The sequence below is a fragment of the Chiloscyllium plagiosum genome, unplaced genomic scaffold (assembly GCF_037043375.1).
Source record: "Chiloscyllium plagiosum isolate Xiang-an unplaced genomic scaffold, Cpla_swu_hap1 HiC_scaffold_14, whole genome shotgun sequence".
In the NCBI taxonomy this organism is placed as follows: Eukaryota; Metazoa; Chordata; class Chondrichthyes; order Orectolobiformes; family Hemiscylliidae; genus Chiloscyllium; species Chiloscyllium plagiosum.
The window spans coordinates 56,579,427-56,592,203 of record NW_028270152.1 but is presented as its reverse complement, the minus strand read 5'-3'; the positions used below and the strand labels follow the sequence as shown (position 1 = coordinate 56,592,203).

The window sequence follows — 12,777 nt, the reverse complement described above, 5'->3', positions numbered from 1 at the left end:
AGGTGAGGAGGAAAAAACATGAAGACAAAACTCGGTGTGTGAGAGAGAAAAACAAAGTGTTTTGCAGTAGCATGGAGGGATGTCCAACAGCTTCAAAACCCCAACAGCTACTGAAGGTTAATGAAAAATCCTTGTCCTATGGGAGCTTGACCCGACACAGTCAGGCTACTTACATTGTTCCAACCTTTTTTAAAAAATCCTCAATGCCTAACACAATATTTATTTTATTGGCTTGGAACAGACCACTCAGTACCTCTGTCTCAATCTCTTTTCATTAAAAAATAGAAGAAAAAAGATCTCTTAAAACCACAGTGTCATTATACTTGACACTATGAGAACTGGAGCAAAGATGCAACAGCCAACAGATCTACAAGTGGCACAATGATTTATTGGTTTTGTGATCTATCTGATAAAGTCAATGGAGTGTTAACCTCTATATAAGCTCACTGCTAAAAATGTGCAGTGATATTGGCATTTCGAACATTTTCTGCACTCCAGTCAGAAAACTAACAACAGTAGCTTGACATACTATGAAAGTTAGCAACCCACCAGAGACATTAAAGAAGCATTTTACTCACATCAAGTACTCACTGTAGCATCAATACTCAGAAAAGGAATATTTCCCCAGGACAGAATAGATACTACACAAACTGTTGATAGCAACAGGTGTCAGGAAAAGACTTCAAAGATTGAGACATTATTCATGAAATGCATGTTTGAAGACTGACAAAAGTGGGATTGTCAAGAATGAACTCAATGTTTGTTAATAAATGATTTTTTTTTGGTGGCGGTGTATGTTGAATAACTTGTACTTACAAATGATAAAGCACAATTTTTTTTTCTGAAAAGGGGAACTTTTGGAGAAATATGTTTGTACATTATACAATTGTGGCTTGCCATAGTCTTAGCTGTAGATTGTTTCCAATTTACAAGTAATAGTTGTGAAAACACATTTCAGGAAACAGGAAAGAATGGAGCCAGAGATTCCATTCAAAAATAAGATATCTCCTATTTAGAAAGAGATGGGAACTTTTTTTCTCCAAAGCTCACAAGTCTGTGAAATTTGATTCTTCAGAGAACAGTGGAGGCAGGGTCATTGATTTTTTTTTAAGGCAGAGGTTAGTAGTTTCTTGATTAACAAGGAAGTCAAAGGATATAGAGGACATGCAGGAACATGGAATTCAGGTTACAATCAAATCAGTCATGATGTTATTAAGTTGTAACCAGCTTGAGGAAGAATAATCTAATCCATCCATTGTGGGACAGCACACAGAGTTTGCAGTGAATTAAAATTTATGCAGAGTGGAGGACAGGATACTGACCCGGACACCATTGGAGTAGTCAGAAGATGACCAAGGCATGAATAAGGAGTTGCAACTGAAATCTTTTGGAATAATAAACTGGGGATAAATCCTTTTTAGGTTAATTAATTTCTTGACTATCCAGGATGAAACAAATCTTTGATTGGTACCACAATAACAAACATCTTCCTGCTTCACTGGTTCTTAGTTGCTGCAGTGTGTACCGTCTGTAAGATGGACTGCAGAAAATCACCAAAGACCCTTGGACAGATCCTTCCAAACCCATGCCGTATCAACCTTGAAGGCTGTTGATGGATGAGAATGCCACCATCTGCAAGTTCCCCTCCAAACTGCTCACCATACTTGGAAATATATCACTATTCCTTCACTGTCATTAGGTCAAAATGACAAAACAATATGACATGCCTGAAACATTCACTTTCCAATGCTTACCCACTAACAAGGTTAGATAGTTCAGTGATGTAGTTGCAGTCTGTGAAACATTCACAGTAAAGGTTCAACATAGAGCCTTTTTGGACAACCAAGAAATGCAAGATGATGTTTATTGACAGCAGATGTCATATACTCAGCTCTGAGGAGCCAATACAGTGCAGGAAAGGCCACCATTGTGACAATGATTCAATATTCAGTAGGCTGTCTGAAACAAGTTCCCTGAAAAAAAGAGCACAAATGTACTGTTATAAAATAGCTGCACTGGATATATATAGACATGAATGGATGTAGATATTAAGATTATGCACTTTTTAAAATTGCGACACTCGTAAAGATGTACCTGATGTTTGACAAAGTACCGGAGAGCAGACTTGTCTACAAAATTGAAGCCTGTAGAAAAATTGGAAATTTTCAACAATGATATGAAATGGACTGAGAAACAGAAAACAGAGAAGTGGTGAATGGTTGTGTTTCAGGTTGGAGGACGCAGATAATGTTGATATTAAAGCAACTATTTTTCTTGACATATATTAATGACCTTGTATGTGCATATTGCAATTTCAGATTTCATGTATCTTGAAGGTGATGTGAGAGATCAGGATCATAGTGACAGACTTTGAGAGAACATAAACAAGTTGTTCGAGTGGGCAGACATGTGGCAGGTGGCACTTGATGCAGAGCAATGAGAAGTGATGGATATTAGGAGGAAGAATGAGGAAAAGCAATATAAATATCCATTTATCAAGGGAGTGCAGAAACAGAGGAACCTGGAGCCTATGCGCACACGTCACTGAATGTGGCAATGCAGGCTAACAAGGCATAAGAAAACTTATTCTATGCTAAAGAAGGGCTGTCGGACTTGAAAGTTAACTCTGCGTTCTCTCCACAGATGCTGCCGGACTAGCCTGGTGTGTCCAGCAGTTTCTGTTTTTATTTCAGATTTCCAACGTATGAAACTTTCAAATAGATGCATAGAGGACAAAAGCAAAGAGTTTACGGCAAAGCTTTGTGGAGCACAGGATCAGCCTCGACTGGGATTATAATTGGCCAGGATATTCCACTCCCTGGCCGTGACTGGGAAGATGACGAGTAGAGCACATAATCAGGCAGGTTGGCACCAGGGAGATACCCATTGTCTTACCTCCCCCTCAGATATTATACTCTGGGTAAGAAGGTGCATAATTGACCTTCCATTCCTCTCTGCCAATTCTACAGCCTTGTGGTCAAATTACAGCCATTTAAACCTCACCCTGTCACTGCCCTGACCAACTGAGTGAGAAAAGGAGCAGACTTCCCGATTGGTGAACTGGGATAGCTGCCCTGCCAGGCTATTTATAGTTGGGAGGAAAGGGAGATAGCAGGGCTGATCTGGCCCAGTCTGATATAGTTGGAGGCATAATGGGGGTCAGACAATGGGTGCTTAAATTAACTATCCTACCATGGCTTCCTATACCCTACAGGTTGCAACCTCTCACCTCTCTCCCTACCCCATTGCCACACTCGCCACTCAATATTCCACCACCTCCTCTCCCAAAATAAAGTCACTTTTCTTCTCGTTGCTCCTTGTCTTCAGTACAGCCAACAGTCTAGGCTTCTACCTGTTGCCACTCCTCCTCGCAATAGGTGCTGCACTCTATTTGGACAACAGCCTCAAGCTGTGCAGGATCTCAGTCTCCAAAGAAGCGATTTACTGAGAAGCGTGCTAGTCAACAACTTCGGTGCCGGATGGGGCGTTTGTTTCGGTGTGCTTTCACATTGGTGGCGGGAGGTTGGCTCACCCAAATTGATGGCAGTCCCACACTTTCACTCAAAGTTGTGAAATCCTGGCTCATTATATCTGGTTCTGTGAACCACACTTCAGGAATGGTGTGAAGACATTACAGAAGGTGTAGAGATTAATAAGAGATGAGGAACTTCAATTAGAAGAACAAATAAGTGAAAATGGTCTTTGCCTATTATAGTATGAGATTTGATAGAAGTGTCAAAGTCATAAGACGTCTGGAACTGATTAGATTGGGAGAAATTTTCCCACTTGGGGAGGATTGCAGGACCAGAGGACACAGCTTTAAGATGATTAATGAAAGAAATAGAGACCATGTAAGGAACAACATTTTTATGCAGTTACTGGCGGGAATTTGAATGAACTGCCTGAAAGGCAAGTAGGAACAGATATAATTGTGGCTGTTTAAATGGAATTGGATAATTGACTAAAAAGGGCAATGGAAAACAGTCAGTGTAGTAGCACCAGCTAAATTGCATTCATGAAGAGCTGGCAGCAATGTGGTGGAATGAATGGCCTCAATGTCTCAATGCAGAAAGGAAGTAGGAGTATGTAAATTACACCAAGCACACTCTGATGGGTTTGCAAAATACAAATTAAGAAGGATTGCCCTACAGCATTGGGATGTTTAGAGTAGCCAGTTCGTACTAATGTCAGCAGGATTTCTATGTCATGAATAGACATCCACAAATGACTGTAGGCAATAAAAACAATGAATTCATCCACAAGTGACTCCAGCAAGTTAGTTCCCAGGCTCTGACACAGGCCCTTCAAGGTTAATTTCAAATACAGACAACAGCCCTTCTGTATCCCCTGCAATTCACTAATTGGCTGTGGAGTCAGCCAGCAAGGTGATTGCAGCTGTGAGAGGAGTACTTAGTACTGCACATTCATACAAGAGCGGGAGAAGTTAACAACACATAATTAGCAAGTTCACCGAAAAAACACAAACACATATGCCACAGTCAAAAAAAATGCATTACTGAATTTTGCAGTCTGTCATTTTTTTTCGTGCAGTGGAGAAAACATCAGATGTCTAAGTTGCAACTAAAGGGTCTAACTACTGTCAGTACCACCAAGTTAAATGTATGCGACCGTTGATAGTGTTTGGCAGATGCTTGTTCTCCATTGCAGATTTGCAACTTTTAGTGAAAGCCATTATTGTGCCTCTCTGTGGAGCAATCTTCACCAATACCAACTTCTTTGAAGTCTGTCCTTTAACGTTTGTGTCCAAACAACCCCGCAACCACACCTCTGCCTTAACTTAATCAACAAGTATTCAACAAAGGTTTGCTTTTGGCAAACTTGACAAACATAAGTTTGCTTTATTCTTCACTTTAAAATAATGTCTGTTCATTGATTTTTCACAAGATTAGAATAATGAGAGTCATCCTTTATGACTTTATTTTCTTGTAGTTTTAGTGACAGTTATTGCACAAAGGGAAAATAAGCATTTATTTTGCATTTTTCACAATGACCAGATAGATCTCTCAAAGCACTTAACCGACACTGAAGTGATATAGCAGTGTTCTCAGGTGAGGTTAAAATGTTGGAAACTTGGCAGGCACTTTGTGCATAATATATTCTGACAAACAGATGACACGTTCTAGTGATGTTGGTTTGAAGTGTACACGTTGACTGGGACATTGGGTAATAATTCACTGTTCCTTACCAACCTAATGCCAGAAGATCTTCAAGTCCATTGGAGAAAGCATGTGGGACTTCAACTTAATGTCTCATTGGAAAGATGGCAACTCCACCAATGCAGAACTCCCTGTGTACTGCTCTGGAGTGTCAGCTTTGATTTTTGTTCTCAGGTTTCGGAGTAAGACCTGAACCATACATCATAGAAATGATTATTCATTTATTCATTCATTCACCCACATTTCCATGCTAAGCCATCTAGTTTGTACATCCCTGGACACTTTGAGGTAATTTAACATGGCCAATCCACCAGAACCTGCACATCTTTGGAAACCAGAGCACCTACAGGAAGCCCACACAGACATGAAGAGAATGTACAAACTCCACACAGATAGTCACCTGAGGCAGGAATTGAAGCCGGGTGTGACCAATGCTGCTCCTTTAACAAGATTGCTTGTCTTTGTTTTTTTTTCAGAAAGGTCGTAAACGCATAGATTCCAAAATGTCTGGGTTTATCTTCTTGAAGAAGCTTTTAAGTTTTTAGACAAACACTTGGACAATGAAAAGGGAGTGGCCAGTTCTCCCAGCTTAGCTTTTCTCTAATTTTGTTTGGTTTGGTTTTAGCAAGCAGGCTGGCAGTTCAGAGCTGCTAGTCAGTATTTTTTGAGGCTGCTGGTCAAAGAAACAGTGACATGCTGAGTCTCCGTGACATTTCTCTCTCTCTCTCTCTGTCCTGTCAGAACCTGTGTTTGATTTTAACTTTTTTGCCAAGGGGTGTTTATGGGGGTTGTTACAGGAATTTGGAACAGCATCATTAAGTTGGGATAGTCTATTGGGTTTTCGGATAGGTTGTTATTCTCTATTCTATTCTCTTTTGTTTGTGTTTCATTCATTGTATCTACTCTGTAAATAAATTCTGTTTTGTTTAAAACTGAGGGGTTTTGACCAGCTCTATCATTCCTGGAATATCCACTATACACTTCCTCAAAACAACTGGACAAATTAGGGTCTGGGCGTCCTTCTTGAAATGTTTGAGAGGGTCTGGCCTGGTCCATTATACTAACCACTGAGCCATCATGCTGGCCTATGTTAAATGGATGTTAATAGTGGGTGAATTTGTGATGATAATGCCTTTGACTGTCAAGGAGTGATGGTCAAATTCATTCTTGGTGTAATTGCCTGGCTCTTGTGTGGCATAAATGTTACTTGCCACTTATCAGGCATACGGACGTAGATTACTCAACATTTGAAGAATTGCAATTTTTCTGAGCATTGTGCAATCATCAGTGAATGCCCCTACTTCTGCCCTTATGATGGAGACAAGAATCATTTATGACACAGCTGAAGATGTTGGACTTGAACACTATCCTGAGGAACACCTGCAGACATGTCCTAAGACTCAGATAATTGACCCCCAATAACCTCAACCATCTTTCTTTGTACGAGATATGACTCCAATAAGCAGAGTTATTTTCTTCTTGATTCCCATTGATCTCAAGTTTTGCTTAGGTTCCTTAATGTCAATCTACCAAATGTGGCTCTGAGGTCAAGGACAGTTACTTTCACCTCACCTCTGCAGTTTAACTCTTTTGTCAATGCTCGGACTAAGACGTGCATTGAGAAGAAGAGCTGACTGGCTCTGGTGGAGCCCAAACTGAGAGTCAGTGAGCATGTTCTTCCTTTGCAAGTGCCACATAATAGTACTGTTATTTTGCTGATGGTGAAGAGTGGAGTGATAGTGTAATAATTGGCCGGGTTGCATTTGTCCTTTTTTAACATAGGACATATCTGGAAAATTTTCAAAATTGATGTTTAAATGCAATGTTGTAGCTGTGCTCATGCAGCTTGTCAAGGGCACATCTAGTTCTCAAGCACATGCTTTATACCATTCCCAGAATGCTTTCAAGGTTGACCTAACAGAGTGAATAAAATCCTTTGAAGATGAGGATTTATGTGCCGGGGGCCTGAGCAGGAGGCCAAAATGGATTATCCACTCAGCATTTCTGCTTGATGACAGATGAAAGAATTTCAGCCTTGTCCTTTGTGGTGATGTGTTAAGCTTCTCCATTGTTTTGACCAGCCCTGTCTATCACACCCTGCTTCTGCTGCTCAACATGCAAGTATTTCTGCATTGTAACTTCATCAGGTTAATATCTCATTTTTGGTATGCTTGGTATCACTCTTGGCATGCCACCTTGATCTCTTGATTAAACCAGGGTTAATTTCTGAGCTTGTTGATAATGGTAGAGTGAGGGATATGAGGGATTGTGGGTGAATACCTTTCTGCTCCTGATGGCTTCTCGTGATTTATGGATGGTCACGTAGCATCACTCAAAATGATGGAATGTATTTTCAATCTCAAAAAAGGACTGTGTGGTGCTTAAATTTCAGTTATGTCATGGACAGGTTCATTTGTGGCAAGTAGATTGGCACGGATGAGGTCAATGTCATTCTGTATATCTGAAAAAAAAACACATCACACTGAACTCCTCTATTTTGAAGCTGAGTTTTGGGCATGAAACTGTAACAGGTATTGCATAAATTAAGTGTTAGGATTCTTTAATTTGTCTGTTGACAGTCTTCAATTCAAGGATTTTCAGCATGAAAAGACGGTTCTCTTCAGTGCTCGATATATGCTGTGATATACAATAGCAACCTGTAAATATTGTTATATTTTAAAATAATAAGCCATAATAACAATATAATTTGGAGTTCAGGAGATGATTTAGTAGTGCAAATGAGAAGAGCACTGCCATTATGTTTCTTTCCCTGTGCTGTGACAGAATAATGAATTTCAATCACCTGTGTTGCTTTTGTAATATTTGAATATTACAGCTTTGGTGATTTTCAATAAGTTCAAGCAGGTAGTTGCTGCTAATCAGAACACAAACATTTATTGCTTAATTAAATTAGGCAAACAGGAAAAGACAATGTTAATCTGGACAGATTTTGTACTAACATTTTAATCATTATAATCTCTGTGGTATTCTTCAGGGCAAATATCTATAAAGTGGATTGTTACCAGGATTGTGCTGTGATTTTTTTTCATTCAGTGCATTGGTGTATTCAGAGTAACATAGCGGTAGACCAATTACCTTTTGGCATCTCTCTATCATTGAGTCAGAATGTGGCTGAAATGCATCTCAAATCATCTTATTTGTTTACGTTCTATTTCCCTAATAACCTGTGATGATATCACCCTTGAAATATTGAATTGACCTAGACTCAATGAACTGTTGTGGTGAAATGACTTTGTTTAGGAGCTGTTCAAAACTGAAACTTAGCGCAGAAATAAAGAAATTTGCGGAATAGATGGAGGCCAATCAACACATTATGTCCTCACCGCTTTTACTCTATTGTGTCAGGCACAACTTTTAGGTTTTCTTTTTAATTGGCCATGATCAACACATTTGAATATGCATCTGTGTGTTTTCTTACCCTCTGGCTGATTAACACAATTTTAGTAACTGAGCTGAAAGCTTTTATATATTTAAAATGAAGAAGTTTATTTTATTTCTTGCACATATGCCATGAATATTAACTCACTCAATCACCCCCGCCCGCATTCTCACACATTGCATATGTTGGGTTAGATAAATATAAAATAGAAAGTATGCAATTCAAATATAACTTGTTCTCTATTTTGGTGCAGGCCTGATGATTTGGAGTTGCGTTAATATTCTGGACGGAGTAAAATGCTTGGAAATACAGAGACTTCCCAATTTGTACTTTTTATTTGATCTCCTTGGAGGTGATTTCTAAGGTGAACCTTAAGATAGAAAAAATTGGAGGACCAAGTCCTTCATTTTCATTCAAGAAAGTTCAGAAGAGTTGGAGTGGCATTTTTGATAAGGGGTAGCATTACAGCTGTGCTGAGGGAGGATATTCCCAGAAATACATCCAGGGAAGTTATTTGGGTGGAACTGAGAAATAAGAAAGGGATGACAACCTTATTGGTATTGTATTATAGACCTCCTAATAGTCAGAGGGAAATTAAGAAACAAACTTGTAAGGAGATCTCAGCTATCTATAAGAATAATAGGGTGGTTATGGTAGGGGATTTTAAATTTCCAAACATAGACTGGGACTGCCATAGTGTTGTGGGTTTAGATGGAAAGGAATTTGTTAAGTGTGTACAAGACAATTTTCTGATTCAGTATGTAGATGTACCTACTAGAGAAGGTGCAAAACTTGACCTACTCTTGGGAAATAAGGCAGGGCAGGTGACTGAGGTGTCAGTGGGGGAGCACTTTGGGGCCAGCAACCATAATTCTATTAAATTTAAAATAATGATGGAAAAGGATAGACCAGATTTAAAAGTTGAGATAAGATTTACAAGGATGTCGCCAGGATTGGAGGATTAGAGCTATAGGGAGAGGTTGTACAGGCTGGGGCTGTTTTCCCTGGAGTGTTGGAGGCTGAGGGGTGAACTTATAGAGGTCTATAAAATTATGAGGGGCATGAATATGATATGATAAATAGACAAGTCTCTTCTCTGAGGTGGGGGAGTCCAGAACTAGAGGGCATAGATTTAGGGTGAGAGGGGAAAGATATAAAAGAGACCTAAGGGGCAACACTTTCATGCAGAGTATTGTACGTGTATGGAATGAGCTGCCAGAGGAAGTGGTGGAGACTCGTACAATTTCAACACTTAAAAGGCATCTGGATGGGTATATGAATAGGAAGGGTTTAGAGGGATATGGGCTGGGAGCTGGCAGGTGGGACTAGATTGGGTTGGGATATCTGGTCGACATGCTTGAGTTGGACCGTGCTGTACATCTCTATAACTCTATGACTCCATGTTGCAACTGGATATTATCTGCTCTTGAGATAACACATTTTCTTGCAGAATATTCTGACCAAATTCACTTGAAAGCTGGTTTGAATTCTGCTGTTTATTTTAGTAGGGTGTAAAAATCATCGCCATTGTACATGAACTGTTAAGTCATGGTCAACATAAGGCACTGTGGTAATTCTATCAGCAATCTGGATCCTTCTCCAGTATGAACTTTTAAGCAATTAGAACCTTTTGGGTTGAGAGGCCAGTCTGTACTTTTATGATTCAAGTGCCCAGAGCCTCATCTATTCTCCAGGCCTGCCCTGGTATTTTTGATAAGATATTATCAAAAGTACTTTTTGTCTCTAAGGGATAAGACAATCCATCTGCAAAAGTATCTGAAGTCTAAGGAAGCCATCTTGACTTTGTGTTTTTTAAAAGTAACGATAAAACATAGCTCATAAAGATTCAGTATTTCAACATCAGTACCTGCATGGCAATGGCCTTAATGTATTTTTACAACTCAAGTGCCACCATAAAGAATTGAGCTAAATGGCATAGATACATTTCGAAGAAGCTATGCAAGTACGTGATGTGACAAGAAATAAATATGATTGAAATACTATCATGACAAAAGCCTTGAAGAAATATCATAAACCAAACAGAATTTGCTGGAACAACTCTTCAGAACAGTTCCAAAGAAGGGTTCTTGACCTGAGACATTAACTTTGATTTCTCTCTACAGATGGTGCCAGACCTGCAGAGTTTTTCCAGCAATTTCCAACAATTTTCCAGCAATGCTTAGCTGTTAAAAATAATTTATGATATTTCTTAACTGTCGATGCTGCAAATCGGATACAAAAACAAAATCACAAATTGCTGAAAAAAATCTTCAGAACAGTTCTGAGAAAGGGTTCTGGATCTAAGACATTAACTCTGATTTCTCTATACAGATGCTGCAAGACCTGCTGAGTTTTTCCAGCAATTTCTGATTTTATTTTTGTTTTTGATTTCCAACATCGACAGTTAAGATCTACCATAAATTATTTTTAATAGCTGTGCATTTTTCTTTCAAATTTAAAATGAACATTGTTGAACTAAAGCATGGCCACTGCTGATCACATGCTGCCAATTGTCAATAATTTCTGGAATGTTCCAGTTGGTAGTACTAGATCAGAGCTAGGACACCAAACTTTTGCAATCTCACATGCCTCATCAATTGGATATTGTCGTTAAAAGCCATACAAAGGAACAGTAGGTTCTGTATCTCTCTCCAGCTGGTCCTAAACAAAAGCGTGAAGAGGGCTATTGAAACTGAAATGGTACTAATTAAATAATTTATCTTGTATGAATGAACAATAATTGGGAACAGAAGCACAAAAATTATCTCAAAAGAAAAAAAAATGACTTCATTAAATAAAGCGACCCTTCCTGACACCTCAGTCCCATGACCACGCATAAAGACATCACTATTCAATAGATAATAGTGATCCTTTACACTTACCCTGTAGACATCTGGTCTCTTCAGCTCTCTTTTATGAAGTATTGATCTTAGAGATGAGGTTTCGTGATCTATTGATTCTGCATTTGGTATAAACTTCATTTGGGAAGGACCTTGCCGAGGTAATTTGTTGGAACTTTCAAGAAGGTTGAGATAGTCAGTATTGAATAAGTGAATGTCACTGGACTCTTAGCAGCCACCTTAACAGTTTACCAGTATATTATAAATGAAAGACTATTCCAGAAACTTTTATCCAAACACAGAATCCATATTTAAGTTTATGAGTAGGATATGCTTTCATTGAGCTTGGCAATTAATTTGGAAATTTTCACCTTTTATGCTGGCAATGACCTAACCATTTGGCCACCAATTTTCCCTGATAATGTGATGTTAACTGAGTGTAACAAAGTCAGGCATCTGTCAAATGCTAAAGTCCAGTGTTGTGTTTTGATGGGGAGATTTTCTGTCTAATTCAAAACAAGTCAACATGAAAATTTAACAGGAATTGATCTGCAATTAAAATCATTGGCAGAAGTGTTGTCAGAAGGGGTGTCAGCAAAGGTGCAGTGACTGCATTGACCATCTCCTAATGGGTTGAACTGCATGCTCTGCACAAAGCCTCTCTGCTAATTCATGTTTCATGTTCTCAGCCATTGTGCATTCATGCACCTTGCCTTTCCTGCTGTAGGTTCATCAGCCACCTTCACTATCCTAGATCTTCAAATAGTGCATGTATCCTCTGTAGTCATGCTGGTTTGTCATCATGTACTTCATTGTATTGCCATTTATGCAATTCTATCATCCTTTCCCAGTTTCTGATCATATTCCTGGTGATTCAAAATGTGGAGATAACTCTTTTAACCTCATCTCTAATGTCTTTCTCATCTCTTAGCTCATGTCTGTGATGATTAGATCTAAACAGTATCTTGAAGAACTAGCATTTGATGGCAGAACACAGATCTGAGCAACTACAGAATTTGAAATGAAAGAATGGAATAGGGGTTACATGTTAGTGTGATGGTAAAGTAGGAAAAATAGTTGGCTCTTGAATGCAGCTACTGCTTGTCATAAAAAGTCATTGGGATCAAGTAGAAATGAGAAAGAAGAAAAAGGTAGGGAATATAAAGACTGCATGCATCATCTCATCCAATGGCATTGAGAGTTGTGTCATGACATATGCCCTCATGATGATATCTAGCATGTCCTTCAAAATTGAGTAGATGGTAAACAGCTGGTCTCCACCATTTCCTCATTTTGTGCCTGACGTTCTCCTTGAAACATAATGCGGAAGTGCCAGTAAGAGTGTTGCAAAATATTTTGA

At 39.0% G+C, this 12,777-nt stretch overlaps 1 protein-coding gene across 14 annotated transcripts in view; it reads left to right on the top strand.

Moving 5' to 3' along the window:
* LOC122559093 (contactin-4-like) overlaps nucleotides 1–12,777 on the top strand; it is a 2,514,776-nt gene that overhangs the window by 1,849,751 nt on the left and 652,248 nt on the right. The window lies entirely within an intron of this gene.